We start from the raw sequence: 27,160 nt of genomic DNA on the forward strand, positions 1-27,160 counted from the left end.
CAATCTGACAAAAACTTGATAATCCTTTAAACGAAATCCTTTCTTTCACGAATATTAATCCACTTCTTTAAATTTCTCGTGTTCCTAATCCCTCGTTCCCATTTTCGAAGGGACACCTGTTCGTCGAGGTTCGCGACAACGGTACTTGGCGTGTTGCATTTTGACCCTATCATCATCCGACCAACCATAACGCGCGGCGTTGTTAAAATCCCATAAAGGCGGCGCGGGAACTGGCTGGCGGAACAAGGACCAAGGACTCGGCGGTTTTAGGTTTGCCACGCACGTAGCGTTAATCCTGCCCCCCCTCTCTCCCGGTGTATCGCGTGTTTTCGTCCTTCTCACCCCCTTGCAACGTTGCTCTTGAAAAGGAGAACGAGACGCCAGCCAGGGTGGCGATAGAGGGAGATCGCCTCGCTCGACTCCACTCGACTCGGCCCTCTCTCCTCTCTTTCGGTTGACACTTAATTTCCGTTATTCGTACGCAATCCTCGGTACACACCGGGCTTTATGTCACCTACCTCCCTTCCCCTCGCGGCTGTTCACTCCTTCCATCGCTCTTCTTCCGTGCAACCCCTGCCTCCTTCATTCTCTTAGTTAACCAGCCGATCCCTCCTCACCAATCCTCTCGTTCCTTACCTCGGCGACGAGAGCACGGCGAGACATCCTCTCGCTTTCGAAGTTTCTTTCTTCGAGGGAGGGGAAGGGGATTTCTAATTCTTGATCGCGAAAGAAATATAATTTCGGAAGCAAGTTTTTCTTAGAGAATGGAAACTTTAATTAAAAGCGTGATTAATTCGTGGTAAAAATAGTGTGACGGAAGGATGGGCGATGTGATAAGTTTTAATTTTATTCAGTGTGCTTCTCGAGAAATAAATGGCGATGTGTCGGATAAGGTGGATGTAAAGCACATGGAAATAAGCGGGAAATTTAGAGTTACGAGCAGCAGACAGCGGGCGATAGCATTGAGAACGGCGAAGGCAGTGGTGAAGATAAAAATCACCCTTCGCGTCGTGGACGACCGCGAACGAGCAACGGGGAACAACTGTGGTCCGAAGGCGTCGTCGCAATCTCTGCGGTAGTGAGGATTACATTGTCATAAAATCGGGAGGAATTTACATGAGGAATGCTCGCAATAAAACATTGATGCGACGAATTTGAATACGTTTGTCCCATCGAACCTTCGTTTTCGGATCTCCCGTTCCTCTTCGTCGTATTTCATCTTGAAAATAAAGTTGCTATACGTGTTTCGAGCTATCCCCATACGTTTTGACGACAATTTGTCGTCTCTACGTCTGTCTTATCATACGTTTGTACTATCTCTTCTTAATTAAAATTCCCAAGATAATTTAATCGATCTTAACAGACAACTTTCCTTTTTCTCAGACAAGAAATTCTGAAATTTTTATCAATCTCCATCCTTTAGAAGAATCACTTTACCGATACGATATAAAATTCCATCGATCCAGAATCTCTTTTCACAATCGATTACACAATCGAATCCTCGACAATTTCCAAATTCGACGTGGCACATTTCGGGTGCTTTCACAAAAATGAAAGTCGTAAGAGGGATAGGATGGTAAAAATCTTCGATTTATCCGCGGCATCCGAGATATAAGAGGAGAAGGGTTAACCGTGGCTTCGATTGAATCCAATAAGATGATCGTAAAGGGAGGAGAAGACGGTAAGAGACAACGTAGTGTAATCCCACGTTGAATAGCCGTGGGGGTTAGATTCCATAGGGCGATACCAACGGAACCAACCGATGCTCCAATCATATTTATGGGTTCGGTGGCTCGTCGCTGCGGATTCCTGTGCCTGGATTACGTGGCCAAATAGGATGCCTTACGGTATCCGGTTCTTGCATCCCTGCCTTCCTCCTTTTTCTTAGCCTGTCGTAAAGAAAGACTAGGCGCTCGGCCATGCGTGGATCGTGACTCAGCTTGACTCGATGAAAATACCGATCTTGGGATACGTCGATTTTTATTCGTGAGATTTCGTTACGTTCAGAATAATGTTATTCGCGCTGGGATTAAGAGACGCGTTTCCACGAGAATTTAACGATGGAAATTCGTCAAATTCTTTGGATTTTGAAAGTAGATAACCAAAAAAAAAAAAAAAAAGAAGATATTGAAATTGAGATAGAACATTATTTGTGCAACTTAAGAAATTATGGATTCGAGAAATGTTTGAAATTTGAAATTGTTAATCTTTAGAAGAAGGAAGGTAGGGCAGATAGAGTTTTATTTAAAGTGTGATTAAGCATCATCACGTTTCGAGAGATTAATAATATATGAAATTACTCGTTTCATCCTCATTTTGATTAATAACTTCCTATGTATCTCTTGTGAACTTTGCGCGTTGGCGCAAAAGTAATTTGTTAATTGCAAGGAAATGCACGACACTTTTAGGAGGCGACGTTTCACGTACCCACGAACGATACGGGGCCGCGATTAAATATAATTACGTTTGCGAGTGTCAGTAAAATGTGGAGAAGAGAGAGAGACAGGCGAGAGAGATGTCCTCGTGGGACCAAGAAAGCCGACAGCTCGGTGATAATGATTCACCCGGCGCGGAGCGCCTTAAGACTCTTCATTTGTATTTTAATTAGTGTCGTTATGCTAATTACGCGCCATTGCTTCTTGTCCCGTGACGTTTTTTGTTTTCCACCATTTCCGCGAAAAATATCGTCGGACGGGAGGCGACGAAATTTAATTCCATCCGCAGTTTAAAGATTTAGAAAATATTCGAAAGTAGACAGCAAATCGAATTAAGAATTCCAACAATTCTAAAATGAATTTCTCGACTAATTTAAACGTTCGTTAAAATTAAAACTCTCACTCTCTCCTTGAACGCAACTAACTTTTCATAGGAAACGTGGTTAATTAAAGTTCCACGTTGTTATAACATTTACCTAAATTCAATACCTTTTACATAAAAAAATAAAAAAAAATTTGACGAGTCCTCGAAGAAAATTCGAATATACTTGAATACTCGTATAAATTGTTAACAATTCTAGTCGCGTCGCACAACTAAAACCTGTCCAGAGTGGAATGAACGTCAAAGAGGGAACACTTTCAGCCGACAAATCAAATCGTTCCATCCGCCCCCTCCATTCTCACGACGGCGCTTTTTTTTGTCACGCTTCAACCCCCTTCGCTCTTTTCTCACCCTTCGTGGCTGGGCGTAGCTCTCGGCCGAGCTTGTTGCTTTTTCCTCCCCCGACGCGAGGAACTTTTTGTTATAGTCGCGCCAACTTCTTTAATAATGCAACTCTTTATATTCACGGGCGTTTTTAACAAGCGTCGGCCTCGAGATTAGGCGAGAGGAGAAAAAGTGACTTCGTACCCTTCGTACCGGGCACGGGGGAGGGGTCCAAGGTGGAGGGCGCCAGCGCGTGAAAACTCGTGAACCACGGGGCGATACTCGCCGAATATGCTGCCGTTACGATGTTTCTTAATTATTATTATTGCCATTGTGTTGCCACCGAGGTAAATGTAGCCGGGCCCTCGCCACCGCGACAATAACAACCGTGCCGGCTATGAATTGCTAATCTCGCGCGACTCAACGCAACCCCCGTGTACCGTGAGGAAACGAGGACGGTTCTCTCTGCCTCTCTCCCTCTCTCTCTCTCTCTCTCTCTCTATACTTTTCGTCCGGTACCCTCGATTCTTGAGACAATTTCGCGACGACGGCCACGGTATTTTTGTATTTTTCGCTAATGAAAAGCAGCGGACCGAGTCCCCGTGGTCGTTTCGACTGGCAATAATCTTGAGATGGAGGAGGAAGTGTAAGGAAAGTAAGGATGATTGCGCCATGTGATTGTCGCGAGAGATGAACTGGTTTTTACGAGTAGAGAATAGTGATCGGGTGAAATTCAATAATGATAAATGAACGAATAGTTTCGTTGGTTAAATCGTCTACGCGAAGATTTAATGTTTAACTTTTTGTGCGATTTATTCAGGATGAAAATCTTGGATTTGGGAAATGATGTGAATATTTCGTACACGTATGTGTTAAATCTTAATGAAAACGCGATAATGCGATAATTGTTAATTCAATATTAATAAATTCATAGGTGGAAAAGTTGTAAAAAATTTAAACGAAGCGTAGAAATGATAATCGAAGATAAATAAGGGTTCAGAGTTACAAACTGTGCGATTGTTAATTCGGTATAATTGATCGGAACGAAAGTGGAGGCCTGTGCGTGAAAATTCAACGATCGCGCGAAATAAAATTATTTCGCTGGGAAAGAGACAAACGAATCGTCAAATAGAATTTCCCGATGTTATATCGAAGGGAGGAATGCGACCCGATTCTCAATGTAATGCATTGAAAAAAAGCTCGTGTGCAAATTCGGGTGCAATTGAGTAAACGTTGGAATTAAAAATCGTTGTTCTAAAAATTGAGAGAATTTATGACCACCTTTGTGCAAAATACAATCATCGTTACCGTTTTTCTATTATTCCGTATATACACTCTCTATTGTCAGAATTTGAATAAGCGACTGAAAACCACGATCCGAACAAAAATTCATCCCCATTTATCTTATTCTCCATGCAAAATCGAAATTATCCTTTGAAACGATATTATCAATGATTCATTATTAGTTATAAACGATCAACTAAAATCATCAGCTTATCAAAATTCGTATTCTTCGAATAAAATCAAAACTATGATATTATCGTTATATCATTATTGGATCTGATCAAACCCTTTCCCCCTCTACTATCATTCGTAAAATCAAAATTGTCTTTCGAATTTTGATTTTTATTATTAGTTGGCCCACGAAAATTATTGGTTTCTCCTTCGAGACACGAAAGTCGAAACGTTGAACGTCGAAAGAGGAAATTCAGGTTTTTCCCGGTCGCTACGGGGGTGCCGCTTTTCAGACACCAAAGCGATTATGGATTTCTTTAATAAGAGGCCGCGTTTAAACAGCTTTGATCAATTCACCCGGGCTAATTCCCACCCGCAGCGACCACCACGGCGACCTTCGACCCCTCCTCTCCTCCAACCTACCCTCTCTGTCTCTCTCTTACCCACCCCCGTCGGGTACCTAACGCTCTGTGACGTCTCGCGTTACGTGATTTAAGGGGCTCTAAAAACCTTCCTCTGATTAAGCGACCGACTCCGGTGGTGGAACGTCGCTTGCCCTTTTCAGGGCTTGCTCGCCCTTCTTTTTGCTCGCCCCGACTTACGGACTTGGCGAAATCACCCTGACGACCGCGATCGACGGAAAGTCCATTTACGTTTCTAGCGGAATTTCAATGAACGAGCCTAACGATCGACGCGAAAAACAGAGAATTGGCCGGGAAAGGGAGATTTATAAACATAATAAGAGGCGAGAGGGAAGTTTTTGACAGGATTGACGTGAATTCTCGGTATAAATCCTTTCTCGTGTCCATAGTGAATCGAAACTAATCGTAGAAATAGATTTTAATCCATTCGAGAAACAATTTATCACAAATGATAAATCTTTAATAAAAATTATTTTCGATCGTTCAATTCGATGCAGCGATCGAAGGGATTAATACGCCGATTGCTCGAAGGCAGTTAATTCGTCGAGTATATTGAAATATCGATTGAAGAAGTGACGGGATAAACGAAGACATTTTCCTATTTTTTTTTTCTTTTAAACCTTCTCCCAAGTTAGACAAAAAGATTAATTTCCCAGGCAGAAATGGAAGATAATATACGCGGCAAATGAAATATCCATAGTGGCGTTCGCTACTTCACGGAGATCCGCAAAGACGGAAGATCCACAGCTTTCGGAAGACGGGGGTGTGGGGCGACAGAGGAGGTCGATCCATGGTCGTCAAGTTAGTGAAATGTCTTTGCGGTGATTGAGCAAATATTTGATGAAGCTAGCAAGCCCTGGCTCCTTCTGCCTCGGGGGATGAAACGTGCGGACGCGCAATCCTCTTCTCCGCGATAGAGAAGAACGGAGGAATCAATAGGCATAAACGATATTCACGGTGAAATACCGATACCTCGACGAAATTCGTTCAAAACAATTCATTATCCCTCTTTGTTATCCCTCGACGGACATATTTTAAATATTCATTCTCGATTTTCTTCTTTTTCCATTCATTTCAATCGCGTTATTCAAGTAAGAGAAGGAAAGGCTAATCGAACTAATATTTCCAACCGAGGCGGTTCCAAATCGGTTTCAATTTATTCTGAAGCTTATTCCACGAGATACGGTATAAGTTTGAGATGAAAGGATGAAGAGAGTCAGGAATCGTCGGATCCCGTTCTTTTCTTCCGGCGTTTCACAAATTAAAACTCGCGCAATTAAGCGGTCAGGAAGGACGGGGCTAAATCTTGCCTTCCTGTTTACGCTCGCGCTCCTTTCTGTGGGCGAGCCGCTTTATCGAGTTTTCCCTAGCAAACGGTTTTTGGAAGGGAGGGAAAGAGAGAGAGAGAGAGAGAGAAAAAAAGGGAGCGAAAAGTGGACGCGCGGCGTCACGATGGCGACACGACGACCGGCGTCGCCTGCTGGCTGGCTTCGTAGCAATTATACAATTAGTTAAAGTATCTGGCCGCGTAACGGCCCATAAAACAAACATGATTGCGGCTGCTAACTGCTGCGAACCAAGAGGGAGTAACAAGGGGGGTTAGGGGTGGGCCAAGGGTCTCGTTCTAAGTGGCACTGATGAGGTAATAACGGGTTGATGATTTTATTGGCACCTCCATTTGCCTTTGAAAAATCCTTTATCGCTCTTCTCTCTTCTATTTTTTTTTCTTTTTCTTTTCATTTCATGCTTTAATTATTAACGATTTGTGGAATTATTACGAAACTTTGATTTTTGAAATTACAATTTTAAAATTACTTAGTTTTGATCATAACTATGAAGATAAGATCGTTAAGATGTTGTTACTCTTCGTATTTTCTTTGAAAATGTTATTGGATAACGGTTGATCGTATCGCGATCGACGAGGCGAGTTTCATTATTCAAAATATTTTATGATGATACTTTTGTACCCTCGTGATTCACGTCAAATCGATGATATTTTTACCCAGGCCATAAAGAGGGCCGATAAATATTTCAGAAAAACATAAACACCCGACTCGTGCAAATCCCTCGAACGTCAACGTGAACCGTAAAGTGATATTTGAGCGAGGTCGGTTGACGGTGGTATCAGAGGAATTTTAACATTCTTCGAGCGTGTGCTCCTTTCACCCGCCCCACGATTCTCCTGTATTATGTATGGGCCTGAGATCGCATCTCCACTTCAGAGAGAGAACACCCGAATGCCGAAAACCTAACTGATTCGGGCCAATTTTCCCATATTTTATACGTGGTTCTAATCCAATTCTATCCAATTTTTAAACTGTTTACTCAAAATTAATATTTTCCTGAATTTTTATTTGCACTAAACGATCCAGAACTCAACATTTGATCATATTAAGATATTAATATTAAGATTGGAAAAATCTCGAAATCTTCTGAAAAGCATTGAATAAATATTAAAAATACGTGGTCGATTTAAATATTGATTTTGTACTTTTCATTCCAAAATTTTCATCCACCTTCTAAGGAAGCATAATGCATATTTTAAAGGGATATTTTAAAATACATCGTTTCACCGTCGCTTCAACTAAATTGAACCATTCAAAATACATGCAACAAACGCGTACATGTCCGCAAAGAAAAAAAAAAAAAAAAAAAAGGGAAAAAAAATGAAACGACCTGTGCAACGAGTTCACGAGGCTCGAAATCGGTTTTCAGTTAGCGGGTCTCGCAAGCTCGGCTATATACATAATGCATAACCGTGCGCATCATCGTATCTCCATTTCGTCCTCCTCTTTAGAGGCGGGAAAGAGGCATCGTTGTATCGAGAAAAATGCGCGGGGGCTCGTCTTTTCTCCCGGTGTCCTCCTTATCGTCCCGGGCGACGGCTGCTCGACGAAAGGTGACGACACGTGTGCCAAAGTGAAAATGTATGGCCTTGCAAGCGCGTGAGCTGACTCCCCGGAGCGAGACATCGCTAAAAAGAGATTCTCATAATTCTCGATTCGCGGTGGACCGGGTGACGAGCGATCGAGGGACGCTAAACTGTTCTCGATACCGTTTTATGAAAGTTTCTTGCCGCCTTTGTACGCGATGATAATCGTACGATGTCGATCGAAGTTTATTTAGCAATATTTTTTTTCAGTTAAGGCAGTGAAATGTATTTGAATATGAAATTTATATTTAAATTCGAACGAAACAAAATCGATATTTTCTTTCCTTCTTGATCCATTTCTAAATTATTTAAAATATACAAATTCATTGTATATTTATCACTTCGTCGAAACATTTGGATTAATTTCTTTCTAAGATTAAAAAAAAAAGTATCCAAAGATTATTAATTTCTTATAGATACGTTATCTCATTTTCATCCAATGAAGATAAATTAATCGTTTCTTTTATTATTTGTAATCCATGAGAATGGTACAATTTTACAAATTTACAATTTACAGCCCTATTGCCTCTTGCTTAAAATATCGACAACCCATTTACGTAATACTCTCCGACAGCCACCACTCCCTCGCGCAACCCACATCCCCCTCCCCACCTTCAACATCCACTTCGAGTCCACCGTCGAGCGGTGTCTCATTTCTCACGGCGGGCATTGCGATCATCGACATTTACCTTGGCGGAAATTCGAGCCAACCGCCGTTATTAGCCGTAAGTCGTGGTACACGAGGAACGTGGGACGAAAGCTGCATAAATAAGCCGAAGGAAATTTGCAATTATGAATCGAGACTAGAAATACACGGCTGCTGTCCTCGCCCGCGCCCCCTCCCCAGGGCCCCCTCTCTCTTTCCATCCGCAAGCGAGTGCATGCACCCGCACCGCCGAGTTCCCGCAGAGTTCCACGGAGGGTGTGTCGCAGGAAAAGTTGAAGGAAGCACAGCTGACGAGTATGCAAATGCGAACCAACTATCCTGTGCACCTCCGCGACCCTCATCACGCGGTCCTCCCACCCGTAGACGAAACAGTGCAATCCCTGTGTGCGGATTCGCATTAGCGAGCAACTTTCTGCATCGAGCCGTGCATATGTGTGCGTGTGTATGGATGGACAGGAGAGAGAGAGAGAGAGAGAGAGGGGGGAGAGAAGAAAAGCATGGATGATTTTGCTTGACGTGTTTAAATGTAGCGATCAAATTGAATTCGAAACGAAGCCCGAAAGCTTCGAGATTTTCTCGTCTCGGCTTTTGTTATAATTGAAAAGACACGCATCTACAGCGATATTAATTCTATTCCATCGCTTCTATTATTACACTTCTGCCATTATCATATCCCCAGCTATTATTACACTTATCGCTTCGAATGCTACTTCGTATTTTCTATCTCTGGGATGGAATCTCTGTCTCAATAAGAAAATTACCATATTTCCCCCGATTGAAATTTTCTCCACGTTGCGCGCCGGATAAAATCTTACTTTCACGGTGAAACTTCGGTCGAAGAGGAAGAGGAAGATCTTCTCCGAGATCAGTCACGCGGCCGACTGCCAGCCGCAGTCGCCTCGTTTCCATATAGGTTCGAACCATTTAGTTCAAACATTTCTTTCCATTCGCTAAAAGCATCCCCGGCCGCGGCCTCGTCCTCGATGCCATCTAACTTACAATTTAAATAAAAGCAAACACACGTAAGACCGTCGACCCCCGAACTATACCGACGCGTATACTCTTTCGATACTTATTCCGACACGGGAGAAGTTTCAATGGGCTGCAAGATAGAGAACGTCCCCGACAGATTCCGGAGGGTGTGATGAATGTTCTTTAACCTCGCCGCTTTTCACCCTCATCCCTCCGTTTTCTCCAAGATCAATCGCGAGCCTATTCTCGTTCAACGTTCGAGAGCTCGATAAATGTTTCGTTTCGCGATGAATGATTATCTTCGTTGAACGAAATTCTCGTTACATTTCCTTTAATATATCCTTCTTGGGATGGTTATCCTTCGATTCAAGATTTTTACATTTTCAATCGTAACTGAAAATTATTTCTATATTCGTTCGACGATTTGTTAAAATTATCAATTTTTGGAATAAGATTCTTTGTGAAAACGCTTTGTATTTAACAGTTTCGATTCCAGAACGACTCCATCCACGGCTCTGTTAAATTGAGCCCGACCATTGGCCTTTTGCCTCTACACACGCTTGTGGATCATCCTAATATCGGATCGGTCGAATTGCGAATTCGACGCTCGTAAAATTAACGAACCTTGTTGCTTCCCTCCCACTTCCGCCCCCTTCCTACCCTCTGCTGCTGTCCCTTGTTTCTTCTCTCCTCGCCAAAGATCGAATTCCTCCTTTGTACGCTGCCTACAGTGCTTCGAGAACTATTCACCAACTTCTTTGTGCGAAGCAATCAGGAAGCCGGAGTATAAACGCTAGATACAAACGGCACGTGCCGTGAAATTCATTGTCTGCGTTTCTAACTACGTATAGCGTAGCTCCCTCCCGATTACAGGATCGAAAGTAGAGCTATTACGATTGATCTCGCTCTGCAATCGACGTTTCTTGCATGCGTTGGACAGTGAACGCTACGCACTGATCAGATAATGAAACGTGCAACGAAGTCATCCCTCCTTTGCCTTACACAAACTTTGTCCGCACCAAACAGTGTGACTACGACGTGGATAATCGATTTCAAAATTTTTCCATATAAACGATAGACTATGACCAATAATACTGAATAATGTCAAAACCTAATCGATCCAAATTAAGTTTCCTATACGACTATCAAAACGTGATCCCGAAATATAAAACTTCACAAAACTGATATTAAAATTCCTTCTCTGATTAAACGTATGTTTAGATCGTCTAAATGTACGGGCGTCTCCTCCCGAAAATACGATACGTTTCACCCAAATTTCATCATTTTCCCCATCCTCCCACGCACGACGACGGCTGATTTAATAAATCAAATCCGCTTTCGTTAATTATGCACGTCATTTCCCTCGGAATGATCGTTCCGGCAATTAGGATTCTCGCGATTCTCTCGCCGACGATGCCCCCCTCCCCTCCACGTCGATTCCCTCCCCCCATCCACAACGGGAGCAAATTTCCCGACCTACGGTTCTATTTGAGGTTGCGCTAAGCAAGTTAGCACAACCCCAAACGTATCGCGTTAAATTATGCTCAGAAGCAACGCGGCTATGTCGCGAATACGCACACATCCACGCGTACGTAATCCAAGCACGCGTGCTCGGCCGACTCTCGTGCCCGCCGTAATCGGTTATGGGGGCAGAGAGGAGGCGTTCAGAGGAGGGCGAGCTTTTCAGAAAAATGGCCCCGTGTACCATTGTCACGCGACTCGATGCTCGCATGAAAAAGGAAATCATCCGTCTCCATTTTCTTCCTTGCCTTGTCGGCCCACCTACTGCGAGAAAACGAGCGACACGGAGCCTCTCCTCTGCGTTTTCGCGACGGTTGCATGCGCGACAATGACAGGAAACTGTGGTGGCATTAACGTTCTCACAACGACCGGTTGGAAAATAAATCACGCGGTGACTATTTTTCCCTTCGACGTTTTTTCCTCTCTCTTTGAATTTTTTAATAATATAATTTCTCTCGGGGTGAATTTATTTTTCCTACTCGTGTGATTTTTTTTAATCATTTTTTTCCTAGAATTATTATCGAGATATTTGTTCGTAGTTGGACTTTAATTGGATATAAAATGGATAGATTGTGCGTAAATATTCGATTCGATTATTTGAAAAATTGTAATGTAATATTGTTAGAACGAATCAATGAATCGTTAAAATAAATACCGGTTCGCGTAATTTTATTTACAGAGAGATATATTAAACGGTGATCATTCCATGTTGACGAATCAAGCAGAGACGATTTAACAGGGACACGTCTAATTACTGCGCTACTTCGCAATCGAATACAGATCAGTTAACGGAATTACACGATGCTTAATATATCGACCGTCTACACGATAACCATCTCCCTTTATGATGTATGCTTCTGTCATGTCGTAATCGATCGTCATAGACGTTCCATGCCGAGTTTATCATGTTTGCGTGTAATTGACTCGACGACCAAGTTTTCAGGCTCAGGGAGTGACTCAATGCTGGCAAACGAGAAAGTTAATCGATAAGAAAATTATGGGCATCTATCTATCAGCTCTTTTTTTAAATCATTAACTCGATACTTATTAATCAACTTTTAAAACTGTGAATATCCATTTGAATGTATGCATTCAGATTAGAAATTATCAAATATATATCCAAACGCTTTTCATTACTCTTCTAGTTTTTTCAAATTTCACAAAATCACACGAGAAACACACGAGTCGAACAAATTACGATTATAATTAGAATAAAAGATGTCGACATCTCGAGGAAACAAGGAAAAGATTCGAGGGTGAAACGTGAAAATACGGAGACTTCAACGCGGCAGAAAGAAGGAGTTTGACGGGAAAAACGAGGAGGTTATAATCCAAGCACGACAAAACGACAATGAACGAACGAGGAGTCGGTATTGGCGGGTTCTCCTTGAAGGGAACGGTGGCTGGTGCTCCGGGGCGCTTTGGGGCCTATAATCATGCGTCTTGATTAGTGCCGAGCGCTCAGTGATCATCCCGGCTCTCTAATGCCTCTCTGCCGTGCGCTCTAGTCCTCCTCTCTAGTCCTTGCTCCTCTCGCTTCCTTCGTACACGAAACTTGATAATATTCCTTGCCCGAGACAGACTACCAGGTGGCTTGCTAAAAACTTTCCTACGTGTCACCATATTTTTCCCACGACTTTATTTCGAAATTTGTTCACGCAACAACGTAATCTTCTTCTTCTTCTTCTTCTTCTTTGATCGTCGAAGCGTTAATTATTATTATTATTTGGTCGAAATTTCACAAAGTCGAATTAAACATTTAAACAATTTCGAAGAACGAAGAAATTGAATAAATTCCTGACCTTTCTTTCGGGCTCGAGTATTCAATATTCCTTATATTCTTGGGATTCAACTCAAATTGTTCCTCCCTGTTAGAAATATAGGAGCAACGGGGATCTTAATTACGTAGAGAAATTCGCAATCATCTCGGGTTCCTTGTGACGAGAAAATAATAATTAGTACACCCGATACATGATGCCGATAGCTGGAAGAGGCGTATGCGCGAGATAGACAGGTGTGCACGGTACACACGGAGCGACGTCCTAGAACACGGATGAGCCTGGAGGAAACCATTATAGACTCGTGTTCTCGCTCGATCCTTCTATCTGTCTCTCTCTCCACTTACAATCGCTTCCTCTTTAATGCAAGAGATAACCCCGGGCGATACATATTCAAAGAAACGAGTATCGGAATTACTTCCAAAACGCTGAAATCCAACTTCCATCCAACAAATATTGTACTTAATACGAACGGAATATTTCACATGTTTCTCAACATTGCGAGACTCAGGTCTCTTTATATCAATTTTACAATTTGAAATTTCCGAAAATATGAAAATATAAAAGTCTTTCAGTCTTTCGAAATCTTCAATTTTCAATTGCAACCGCGACGAAAATATCAATAGAAATTCAAAATTTGTAAAAAAAACCCTTCTCGTCGTTCCTTCGAAAGCACAACTATTCGAGGTAATAAATCACCATCCCTCGATCGCGTGCGTTCAACGTCGACCACGTCATGAGGCGGCTAATTCGATACACTTCCCGATCGGTTTTCAAATAAAGCCGGCTGGAGGAGAGAGGGCAATGGGGGAGGGTCGCTTCCCGATAGGTAACCAAGCGTAACCACGAATAGTTGTAACCAGCGCTAAGTGGAGTCGTAACTACGCGGACTCGTGGGTCTGGAAAGTCCTGGCAAAGCGCAAGATTAAGCAAATCGACGGTCGGCCGGCGTTTAAGGTCCTGGTCAATGGCGTGGAAGAGACGCGGAAGGAGGGCCGAGTAAGCAGGTTATAGAGGCGCGGTTCTACAGATGGATAGGTAGATAGAGGCTGGTTTGGGTGGACCAAACTGATACAATTAGATGTGATCTTAACGCCATAACTCAGGTCTAATCTCGGGGTCTGGCGCAGGCATGGCTGAATTTCGCCTTCCGGCCAAGGCGCGATTCACTTCATTATTCATCCCGTTTCTGCTCCCGGCCCAGTTTATCTCTCGCCATCCGAACCGGATGTAACGAACAACCTATCGACCTATCGACGAGGGACGTGCCGTGTTTCGTGCGAGCTTTCTCGCGGTCGGGATACGCCAACGGGAAATGGGAATCGAAACAATTATCGGTAACCCTTCGATGGGGTTCGATGAATTCGTTTCGATCCTTGAAGATTCGAATATGAGTTTTTTTTTTTTTTTTTTGAGTATTATATAGTCGTTGTGAAATTTTTGAAATATTTTTAGAGTACAAGAAGATTGTTTTATTAATTTGAATTGTCATCGATGAAGGAAATCGAAGCTCGCAATCTTATATTGTTATCATTGACGATATATGTAATAGCACATTGGTGGTCGAAGTTCATAACACGAAGATCGTTGGAAAAGGGAACGTCGACACTTTTTCACTTTAATAAACCATAACTCTGTTCGCCATGAAAACGAGAGACACGTTAAAATCTCGTCCGTGAAAGTCTGCCTGCTCGCCAGTTATTGACTGGCTTCGTTTATGTACTCTCGGTTTACGATGCCACTAAAGTCACAGGAAAGCATTCAGAATCGGACTGTTAAAAATAATGCGTCCCGCTAGACTTTTCGTACCTCATCTCGTTTAACATTCCATTAAAATTAAACATTCTACTACTATAATTAACGCGCGGAAAAGTTATTAATCCAAGACATTTCTTTTTTTATTTAAATTAAAAATTGAAAGATACGTAAATTTGTTCAATATTCAAGTAGTTCAAATAGGTCAATGATATCGAAAAGGATAAGAAGAATCGATTAATTAATTAATTAATTCGTAATAAAAACTCACAGATTAAATCATGGTTAGAAAAAGATTCCAACAATTGCTATATGCCTAGCGAATCGCTCAGTAACTAAGATCAATTTGCTTTGCGAGCAAGTTACATGGTTTGGAAACGTACGACGATAGTTTCTGACCCATTTACCCAAATCTAGCGAGCATTCAGAACGGAATTAAATGTTCTGAACGAAGAAAAAAAAGGAAAAGAGAAAATTTCACGAACGACGAAAGGAAGAAATATAAAAAAAGAACCTAATCGCCATATGGATTTCGAGTCAAAGAAAATTCATATCCGTACCCTGATTCATAAAATTATAAACCTGAAACATAATCTCTTCTCGTTCCATCATCTCCAAGTTCGAAACACTTTCATTCAAATTCAAAATACAAATTCAAACAAACTACTCGCTTCGCAATTGAAAAACTATTCGATACTTTAAAGAATCTTATAAGTTTCTCTCCTCGATCGATACACGTACTCGCATCTTCATCCATTTTCTAATTCAATTCGAAAACTAAAATAATATCGAATAATAAAAATCTTCTCTAACCCATCCAACGTCCACGATTCACATCGTTTTCCATCGTTTCCAGCGAAATTCGGCGAGGAATCCCTACGTGACACGTAGTTTCACCGCATTCCCAACCGACCAATCACTGCAACTCTGCCACCCTGTTCCCCTCGTTTTCTATTTCGTCGCGCCTCGTCGGGGGCGAATCTCACCTACCTGTGGCTTCGCCTGGTGTTTCACCGAGGTGCACGACAATGGCGCGAATTAGCGTTGTCGCGCATACATACGTCATATCGTCTGTATCATCAGCATTTGATGGCGCGGAAGACGCGGCGCGGTTGCCACCGGTTGCCGTAGGGAAGGCGCGGCTAGCCGCTTTGTGCCATCACGGTGATTATATTGCCGTTCGGCGAGAAACATCAAGCCGCACGAGCGACACGGTGCGGGATGGAGGAGGCAGGGAGGAGATTGAAGAAGCGAGACAGGGATGAACAATAATACGTCGCAGGGCGTCGTGTATTCAACGCGTCGTTATTTCGAATCCCGTTGAAACATAGGGACGCGTCTTTTGTCAGGCCAAGACACGGATACGAGTCGTATCTTCGCCTCTCTAATGCGCGACAGTTTGGAACAATGCGCAATAATGAAGATCCGCGGTTGTATCCTAATAAAAAAAGATATTGATATACGACGAGGCGTTGTCGTGGGGTGGCTTCGTGGATTGCATTTTAAATTAATCCAGATAATTCTAACGTTGAGAAGACGTTTTGTTATTTTGAATAATTTAAATTCAGTACAATAGTTTTAATAGAAAATTTTTAAGATATTTACTTTCCTTGAAAGTAATCTTTTAGAGAGAAAGAAAAGGGAAAAATAACAGCGATAAAATTATCTCGTTAAAATTTTGCAAATAATGTTCAAATCGACGGCGCAAATTCTCCAATATCTATATCAAACCGAGCAAACTTCTCTCAACGTTCAGACGTTCCATTTAAATAGCCGTGATGCTCGGTTGATTGCAGAGTGAACCAAGCGAGTAGATAAAATCAGACAAATGGAATGCACTCGCAGATAGCCGGAGGTAACTCGTTTTCTTTAATCCGACATCCCGAGTTGCTAGCCCAGAGGAGCTTTCTCGAAGGGAGGATGGCGCACGCCGTTTCTTCTCCCTCTCTCTCTCTCTCTCTCTCTCCTCTTCACCCCTTCTTTATCAAGCCGCGAGAGAAACGTTTTGCGGTAACGTCGTCGCTCGTGACGCTGGCGGGCTGTATTTTTTTTCTCTTTCTTTCTTTCTTTCTTTCGTTCCTTCCTCTACCATATTATTTATGATATTAATTTTGCCCCGGTAAAGGCAGCCCCTGCGGGAGTTGTAAAGCGGGCCGAGGCGTTCCTCTCTCTTCCCGCGATATCATTGTCTCTGGGAGCAGGGAACCGCGGCCAAAAGGGAGGGAAAGAAAAGGGGTTCGACGAGAAACGGCGTGAATAGCTGGGCCCCCTCCCTTCTACGAGACGAAGAGAGTGGAAGGAAGGCTCGCACCGTTGGTGTTCTCGGTTGAAAAGAGAAACTTGTGCAACGACTTCTCTTCTCCTCGCTTCATTCTCGAGCTGGATTGTTCGTGAGAAGAAGAAGGAGAAGAAGAAGTGGAAGAAGAAGTGGAAGAGGGTCCCCGGTGTCAGAGGTGCGGGGTGTCGTCTGTGAGAAATCTCGCGACGAGCCGAGAAAATTCCTACCAAGCGCCGCGGCATCCCTTTGAGTGCCTCCTCCTACAGAATTTCTCGTGATAGTTTCCGCGGGAATTATCGGGGACTCTTGTCTTAGAGTCACCCGTTTTACGCCTGTTTATAACAATTTTTCCAGTTCTTTCCAGTTCTTCAAAGATAAAAGATAGGTGACTTCTTCGAACAATCATAATAATACAAGTTATTCTTCGTTTCTCATCGTTTAGACTCTTTCAACCAACGAATCTTTAATGTTTCCTAAGCACAAAAAAAAAAACGATACTTGTTCGTCCTCGCTGTCACTTTCTTTCGAAGAGAGAAAAAGTTCAATACGTTTGTCCCTCGATCGAAATTGGCGAGAAGAAAGAGGGGTTGGCCCGAGGCGCGAGTAAAATCCAACTTCCACGGATAAGTAAAATTTAAAACCGCTCCCCTCTCTCCGCTCCTCAAATTACTTTGCGGAGGTGGAGTGGAGGAGGAGTGGAAGAAGCGAGACGTGGATGATGGCTCGCGAGATAAAAGCGAGCACGGTTGCCACCGAAAGCTCAAGGCCGCATTAATCTCGGTAATTACGTCACCTCTGTTTATCCCCCTCCCCCTCCCCTGCTTGTTTCTCTTTCCATCCCTCTCCTTATCCTGTTCCTCCGACCGGCTTTTTCCTCGCCCTGCCCCCTCTCCTCTTTTCGCGCGGATCTCTTCCGCGGTCGAATCACTTCCGCCGGGAACACCCTCGAACGAGCCCGAAAGCGACCCGCAAAGGGATGACGGAGCGGTGACATTTTTCATCTGTCCTTAATGCAGTCGAGAAGTAATTAAGAGGCGTCCGCGAAAAAGGCAATTAGACATTGTAACCTCGCACAATCGCCTCGTCAATAGGGATGAAGCTCGACTGGGGGAACGAATGGGGGGGAAATTGTTCGTGAATCTCTTGCGGGTGTCTTTGGTTAGGTGTCTTCTTTGGAAGATGACGTCGTGGTTATGGTATTGAAAAAAAAAAAAAGAATAACATCGAAGGTTCTTATTTTTATAATTGGTTATTGATATTTTTATTCAACCGAGCAAAATAATGGAGTTTCTTTTTAATTCTGATTTTAATTTAATTTAGTTCTTGTTGAAATTGGAAAAAGGAATGTTCAATCGAGAAATTGTTGACAAATTAAGCAAGATTGGAAGATTGAGCGAGTCGCAGAAGAAGAGCGCAAGACGTGACGGCGTAGAGAGCGTAGAAAGGAAAGGAAGGGTGGAAAAACAGGGAAGAGAGGTGCGAATGTGGAAAGGATTTGAGGGAGTAATTAGAGGGAAGGACTATTATGAACGAGTCAGTGAACGACTTGAAAGAAAGAAACACTGACTCTTATTTGCTTCAATGTACACGATGAACCTACTTTACTTCCAACATTATATGTACTTTCAACATACGTGAAAGTTAATTTGCACAAACTAGAACGGATATTTACGAATTCAGAATTTTAGAATAAAATTATTTACAAATAAATTCTGTCAACGAAGAGAGAGATTTTCGAACGATGAAATTTAAAGAATTGTAAAAACATCCGTACAAAATTGTGAATAGTTCAAAGGAAATGATGCATTAGAATGGATTAGACATAGCACAACGATGTTTCGAACATTTTGCATGGTTGCCAAGTTAGGTGGAAGAATTTATCGGCAAGCGTGATTAGATTTCGTTCGCGCTCGATGTGGAAAGGAAGCATGAGGAACAGCCCTTTGCCGAACGATGTTGCTGGAACCACGTTTTCCCAAGAGGAGGGAAGAGGTTACGGGGAAGGCAGCGTTATGGTAGACCGCAAAACCAACAAACGATATGCTCGAAGAGACTATGAGCCCATATGTGGCGGGGATTCATTCGCCAGATGAAAGCGCTTGTCCCAGCTTTCTCTAAGAAATTTAAAAAAGAAAAAAAAAATTGGTTATTCCACGTGTAACAGCAATACATTTTAGTTCCCTCGGATTGATTTAAACGAAAAAAAAATTATATACTTTTCGATGAAATGAAGATATTTTCAAGGATAGTGTTTCGTGATTACAATTGCATCGATCGTTGCGCGTTAATACGCGTTACAGTAAATTCGTTCAGGGAGCACAAACACGGGAAGGGTGCGTTTCGAAGCAAATTGCCCCTAATTCAGCAATAGCATAGCTTAACCACAAAGCTAGCTAATTCAACGATTAGACGTGTACAAGCCAGCGACGTTTGCTGCGGGCGGTGCTTCGACTCGCGTGAAATCGATGCACGCATTGCTTACATCGAATATCACAGTATCTCCTTTATTATAAGAAATCTCCGTAGATTCCCTCATATTTCTCCCGAGAGAAAATGAAACAATTTTCTGCGATCTTCTCGTAACGACTACTATCCTATAAACTTTGTAAAAAAAATCGTAAAATCGATCAAACTTCAGTTCAAGAAATCAATAATTAATAATTTTGATTTTCTTGAAAAATTTCCCAGAAAAATATTTTTTTCATTAACATATAGATGTCGATAGTCGAACGATTGAATTGAAACGCGCAAAGTTTTTGGCGCAACTCGATAATTAGAAAGCCATAAGCTTCGCATCGAAACCGCGAAGACGAAGGCGAAGGATCTGTTCGATCGGAAGACGCGGTTCAGATTTCGAAGCCATCTGGTATTTCGTATTTGGGATACCCTTAAGGGCCTGTCCACAGGGCAACGGTCAGTCGTTGCGGTCAACTACACAGCTTGTCTGACTCGCCTTCGTGCTTCGGGTCCTTTGGTGATTAACGAGAGGTCAAACCTACCGCCACCAGAAATACGAGCAAATACTCTCTCTCTCGTGAAATTGGGTTCCAAAGCGAGTCCTGATTGAGGTGTCTACCATTGCGGCCTCCGACTACTTCATCCTAGGCCCAGACTATCCGCCACTGGACGTGAGGAAACGCGCTCGACCGGGGTGTGCAATGTACACCAAAGTCGAACCAGTTCCAACTTCTCTTCGATTACACAGCCACAATGTTGCAGAAAATTAATCAAATATTGAATCTTTCTTTAATTTAGCTTCGTCCAATATTATTGTATAGTAATATTTTTTTTTTATTTTTATCTATAAATGTATCTCTATCCATCTTTATTATCAACGAGCAATTTTTTTATATTTAACGAAGCTTGATGAACGTAATTGATATATAGAACAATTTTTCTTAGTCGAAATATCATTTCAAGGATGAAATCAAAGTTTTCTTCGTAATTGTAGACGATAATTTAGAGATGAAAGAATTCATTTATATATCGTTCTTCTTCTACGCCTAAAAACTGTTCACGAATACATCGAATACATCGTATCGATGGCAGCGTAATTTATATTCCGCGTCCATCGTATGGAAAATCCAAGTGGTGGAACACCTAATCAAAGGAAGCCCCGAGGAAAGTACAAATGACTTGGCGTCCAAGAAGCGAATATTCGTTATCAGGGGACCGGGGAGTTTATTAGTCAATATAGAATGCTTAGTGTCATATCCCATCAAACGGAATGCCAGCGAGAAGAAAGAGGTTCGTGCGAGGCTGCCACTTTATCGGATTAGTCAGTCGCGGTAAAAGCATCCAGGAAAGGCGTACCCTCCAATTCGTTAATTTCCTCGGCCTTGGTCGTTTCTTTCGCGGTGATATTAATTGGACCAGGCGTTCACGAGAGTCTGCCCAACTATGAGAATATAGTAGATGCCGTACATTATACAGGAAATATACGTATATCTTTCCATCCATTCTCTTTTGCGCGAGATAAACAGGAAATCGCAAGATTCGATTACTTTAAAACTTTACCAACGATAAATATATTCCCCAAGAAATTCGTATTATTCACGCCTTTCATTTTCGATCGATCTTTTCAACCCGATTGCTCAACAATTCATTTTCAACTTTGATCCATGAAGATCCAGAAACACGCATATAGTCTTCTATTTTTAACTGTACGCGCCGATTTAAAATTATGATTTTCTCAATTCATTTCAATTATTACACAAATAATATAACAAATATTAATCTCGATTATAGATAGATTACAAAGAATCATCCGTATTTACACCACTTTCATTCTCGTTCAAAATAATCTTCCTTCGCACCTTCTTTCCAATTCTTCACCACACCACACGTACAACAGAGCTATCCACGACGAGCCGCGATCAAAAGCCACGCTCTCCATTGTGTGAGACGAATCGAAGCCGGTGGTCTCGTCCCGCGCGATCTGGCGACGTAGCTTTTAGGAATTTTTTTTTTTTTTTTTTCGTCAAACACACTGCAGCCGAACTTTTTTTTTTTTTTTATCCCAGCGGAGTATTGTTTATTCAGGAGCGTATCAGCATTGGCGAACGGGAGGAACCACGGCGGGACGGGAAGGCGGACGAAAGCGGGAGGGCCGCGTGAATGGCGCTTCCGGTGGGACGACGAGCCGAGGTCCGTAGGGCTTCGCAGACTCCCGCTTCCGGTCAGGCGTCCTACCCCATCGAATATACCCCCCAGTCTCCGGATTTCCCCGCGCTCGCCATCGCAGCCTCTTCCTCCGATACCTCTCCTCTCCCTTTTCCCCTCCCCTTTGCGGGGGCGGAGAGGAGTTCGTCGGACCCACCAGCGTTCGTTAATTAAGATATCGATTCTTATTGTCCGCCGGCTGCCGAGTCGAGCGGACGTCCTGGCCGGCGTCCGATTTCACGCCCACGGTGCGCGTTCTCGGTCATCCACCCAACCCCTTGTATTCCTCCTGCTCGTGTCTCCGATCCGCTCCTCCTCCTCTCTTATCCTCTTCTTTTTCTTTTTTTTTTTCTTGCGCTTCTCGGTGTTAAGGTTTCGTCCGAGGACGATCTTAGGCGCGATGCTGTTAGAGAGATATATTTTCGAGAATGGGAGTTCTTTGTTTCTTTTTTGTTAGCGGAGATTTCGGTTCGCGTCGTTTAAGCGTTTATTATGGATAAATTGAATTCGTCGGCGAGGAAATAAGGAAGGAAAAGAGAAAGTTAGCTTTCTAGAATAATATCGATTGGCAAATTTTTTATAGAAAAATCTTAGAATCAAAATGTTTTGAAGGGGGAAATAAAATTACTTTAATCTTGATTCTTTATCAAATTCTAACGTTATAAATTCGGATAACGTTATATCTCGTATCAAAAGAATTCCTCGTAAAATCTAAACCGATTCGATGTTTAATAACGAAACTCATTTGAAACTACAAAAAACAACCAGAATTAAATCTGGAGAGAAAAGGCGAGCATCCTTTTTTCGAGAGAAAGAATCTCGGCGAGGAAGAAAAGAAAGAGAGCGACGCGGCACGCGACTGGCCGAAGGGTGAGCCAGGCTACGAGACGTCCGTGGAAAACCTCGAGAAGGGTAAGGATCGTAAAGGATGACCAGGGTTGTCACCTGATAAATATCTTTATGGCCGAGCAACCGAGTCCTCTCGGCCCCGCCATTCATCCTGCTCGGCTCCCTCCTCGCCAAGGTACGCCGCAGAAGGCACGAGAGGTGCAAGCCACCGTATAAAAAGCGGATACAAGAGGGGGCCCCGCAGAGAAGAACGGAATCGGGTAATTATGAGGATTAATCTTAAGTCCCGTAAAGTCCACCACTTGTGGAATCTGTTCCCCCTTTCGTCCTGGCAATCGTGCCCTCCCCCTTTCCTTCCTCCTATCCGCGAGAACGATGAAAAATCATCTCCTCGGCCGATGCCAGCCCTTTGTTCACCCCTCTCTTTAATACACCGATATGAAGTAATTTTACAAACTAATAACTTTCGCCCGGGTGTTGTTCCCAAAGTTTCGTTCCAATTTTTTTTTTTTTCTTTTTTTAGATACACGTTCCGAAAATATATATCCTCGAGATAATTTTATGCTGTATATTTCAAAATTCAGAAATCGCAGATAGTAATTCATCTGTAAACCAGCAAATAAAGAAGAGGATCAGGAGCACCCGTTTAGTTCCTCCTTCTAAATCCAGTCTCTCGCGTTCATCTCGACGATCTCTGTCGCGATAAAAACGCGTAACGAGCATAACGCCGGCTCTCTCCTCCCCCGTCTTATGGAAATTTTCTTCAACGATAATTCTTCCTTTTTCTTTTTTTTTTTCCTTGCCCCTCGTTTCCTCGATGTGCACGGGCGGCGTACGTAACGCACATATGTAGAACGTGGAAGCTACAGGTGTCAGCGAGAGCAGTATTTTTCAGCGAGCCGAGGGTGTAGAGGTGATAGAGGAATAGCTGAGCGAGAGAGGAAGAGGCGGTGGAGCAAGGGAGAAAAATAGAGCGGGATGAAAGAGCGAGCGTGTAGGCGGAACGAGAGAGGGCAATAATGGGAAAGGGAGGAGGAGGAGGAGGATCGTTTCACCGTGGGTAGCAGTGTGCCGAGTACCGGCACGCACGTTGAATCTGCTAAACGTTCCCGCTCGTGCGTGAAATGCCTCGATATCACTGTTTTATTTCGGCTCGTTCGTTCCGTGCCGCTCTCTCGCTTTTGCAATTCTATCCTTTTCACCCCCTCGGCCCGTTCCGTCCTCGCAATCCTTCCCCTCCCTCTCTCTCCTCGTGATCCGCTCGTGCGGATTTGATGACCCTTCCCGTTCGATTTCATGATCGTTTAATCGCCCGCGATTAATTAAAACCTGGCGGTCGCACGCCTCGTTTCACGGCTCGAACGCACGATTGTTTTACAACTTGTTTCGATAGATATTGAAACGTTCGAGTCGAATTTTATACGTCAAATTTATCGAAGGTCGAGCTTTGCTTTTTAAGTGGTTAAATAGAGTTGAGCGAGCAGAGAGGAGAAAAATCTACGTTTCACAAGAAGGATCGGAGTAAATTTCTACGCGTAACACAACTTTCGCGCAATTCCAATATCAACCCTGCCGACGGATTCTTAGCCGAAGAAGGTCTCGGCGTAGGGGAAGGGCCGATAAATCGATAAATCGCGAAGTGGCCCGTTAGGCCAGTTTAATTAATAATTATCGGCTGGAAGAGGAGCACCTTGCACAATGGCGATACTTCCTTCTGGCGTAATCCTTGGAAGATTAACGAGCCTGTGCCAGGAGGGACCTCTCTTTCCTCCCTCCTCCCTCGTCCATTTTCCCTTCCGCACCCCTTCCACGGCCTGGTCCCTATCTCTCTTACAGCCGCAAGACGCCATAGCGCGCCTTGCGGTGGTTGCGGCAAGAACCCTCGCCGTACCCGCATTAACGCAATTATGAATTTGTCGCGTTGGGATCTGACAATACAAGATGTCGCTACCACTCCTCCGCCTCGCCACCCTCCATCCGCCACCACGCGCATTTACACTAAAACCAATTCCGCTTTTCTGCGGCCGGAAAGAAGCGGCGACGGTGATAACTTTGCGTGCGTGTTTTTCCACAGTTTTAGATTGTTTCGACTCGGACAGCTGCTCTTTTATATATATATATATATCTTCTCCGTGTTTCAAAATTATTTTATAATGGATGTAAAGAAAAAAATTGAGAATCTATTGAAAAAAGATGATACTCCAATCATTATTTTTCTATCGCAACAATTTTATCAACCTTATCATTTCTGAGTTTCTTCGATACTTTCTCGATCTCACGTTACAGCATCACAACATCGAAATTTCCATGCGAAACGTTGACACGCGTTATGAGCAAAATATCAAACGCTTGGAAACAGAAGAAAACCGTCTAAACGAATTGATCATCGAGTATTTATCTCGCGATTTAATTCTCGAAACGGAATTTTCAATCGATAGGGGTTGCAGCGCATCGCGTGCCAGCTTGTTAACCGCTTCGACCGTTTCGCGGCAAGGAAAGCGAGCGCAGTTTCGGCCTGGCCGAGTTAGTTTCGAAGGGTGTCGACGATAGCAACGATCCTCCGTGCGGTGGCGTACAATGGCTAGAACGACGGAGGATCGTTGCGGCGAGCCGCAGGCGACTGCTGCGACCGGTTCCTCGCGACAAATTCCTCCTGGGCTTCGAGAAACGCAACCCTTCCCTCCTTTCCTGCCCTTCGAATCAATTTAACATCCAACTTTTTAATAACAACCGTGTGTATTCGAGTGAACGTATTATACACACGGCTGTGAAACTAGCTCGAAACTTGAGAATTTCCGGTAATAAGGAAGACGAACCAACTTAACATCATTAGTAGTATCTAGAATATTTCGCGTGTTTTTAGTAGCGCTAAGAATTTTTTCAAGTAAAAATTTAATAGAAAGGGAATGTAAATTTTCATTATCCTTCTTTTCCATAAATCCTTCTCCTTTCTAAATTTCTTTCTATCTATTTAAACTTAACACTTAATATTTCTTAAATTTTTCGAGATTTTCGTTCATCTCAGTTTCTCTAAACATCTCATTCAGCATCGGCGCGTTCCTTATATACACCAAACCTCCCCCTTCGAATTCGATTCTATCCCATCAAACGAAACAACCCCGTCGATTATCATTCCCGTCCAACGTTCTAACGCGAGAAAATCAATCGACGAGGTGCAAGGATCCCCCTCGCCAAGGATCCCTTCCATCCTGGTCAAGTCGAAGCAGGGTCGAGGAGAGCTTGACTCTAAACATCGAAACGCGGGGGCGGCACGGCGGGTCGAGCGAACGCCTAGTCAGCCCTTAATAACGTAAGAGCTGGATCCACGCAAACAAGCCGGCGGACCTAACGCAACCGAACGTTTAAGCGGTGGAAAGCCCCGGCCTTAACGTTCGACCGCCGCTAGCCCTATTATCGCTAACTAATAAGGGACCTAATTGAAACGTCGGCCTTTTGTTTCCAGTACTCGAGCGCTGCTCGATTTTCCGACCGCGCGTTGTACACGCCACTGTTTGACCAGCCGGAGAGAAGCGAAAGAGAGGGAGAGCGGAGGGAGGGAGAGAGAGAGCCAGGGGGCTCAAGTACGGATTGAAATTAATTTTCGAACTCGAATCTCTCCCTGGATGAATTTTCGTCTCGAATCCGCGCGAAATCGATTCCACCAGTCCTTTCGTTACTTCGATCACTTTTAAAGGCACAGACCCCGTTCCCTGTCGTTAATATACTCGAGTCGTGAGATTGCATACTGCGATTGCATCGTGTAATTTCATTTTTAATCCATGGATAAATTTTTACTTTAACAATAATATCAATTATACAATCGAGAGATATAATTTGCCCAAAATGATTTTTATTAAAATCCACCCATCTAGATATCTGTCTGTCTGTTATCCTCGCGACGAGAGTGCACGAGAATCGAGCAGAGCAGGGGTGTAATCGTATCGAGCGATATCTCTGGTGGTTTTCGTCGCGTCGTCCATAACTATTTTCCGACGAGGGAGGAGGGAGGAGGGGAGCTCGATTAAAGTAATCACTGTCATCAAGAGAGATCGCTTCTACCCTCGCGGTGATCTACGGTTACGGTGAGGAGGAGCGCGACGTCGTGTGGACGAGCGCGTATATATTTCGTATTCCACGCATACATCCGCGATGCCCACTTCGAACAGGATATTATTCCTGCTGGATGCAATCATATTAGTTTCCGAAGTTATTAGAATATTTATGCGAGGCCGACGTGGGGTTATGCATGATGCCAGGTCCTCCCCACGTCTACGTCGATTCACATCGTGGAAATCCTTGCTTATGCTCGGTGGAAATCGGGAAAGTGCTTGTGGTCGATATTCGCCTTCAGAATTTTCCTCCGTCGAGCATTCGCTTTTTTTACTTTCGTTATTATTTTGATCATCGTGTTAACGGGTATTAATTTTTTTTCAAGGTCCAATTTCAAAGAAATATAATGATTTTTAAAAGAAGAGCTTCGATAATTCTGGTACGCCTTGAACTTGTTATTTTCAAATTATTACGTATCACAATGTAATAACTTTGATCGACGTTCATGCTATATTTAGTTACGCATATTTGTGGACACGTTTAATGTCAAAGAAGTGTTAAAAGAGATTTCGAAATAAAAAACAACAATGACAACGATGATTACGATATGAATTCGTCAAACAGATATTTCACCGGACGAAAAGTTTCCAGTACAAATCTCAGATTCGCTTTTCCCAC

General features: G+C 43.2%; 1 protein-coding gene across 4 annotated transcripts in view; it reads right to left on the reverse strand.

The window, feature by feature from the left end:
* Positions 1 to 27,160, reverse strand: part of LOC100865253 (uncharacterized) — a 178,951-nt gene that overhangs the window by 101,183 nt on the left and 50,608 nt on the right. The gene's annotated exons all lie outside the window — the stretch shown is intronic.

Source organism: Apis florea, unplaced genomic scaffold (assembly GCF_048593485.1).
Source record: "Apis florea isolate Af1SG1 unplaced genomic scaffold, ASM4859348v1 contig_3772_pilon, whole genome shotgun sequence".
Taxonomy (NCBI): domain Eukaryota; kingdom Metazoa; phylum Arthropoda; class Insecta; order Hymenoptera; family Apidae; genus Apis; species Apis florea.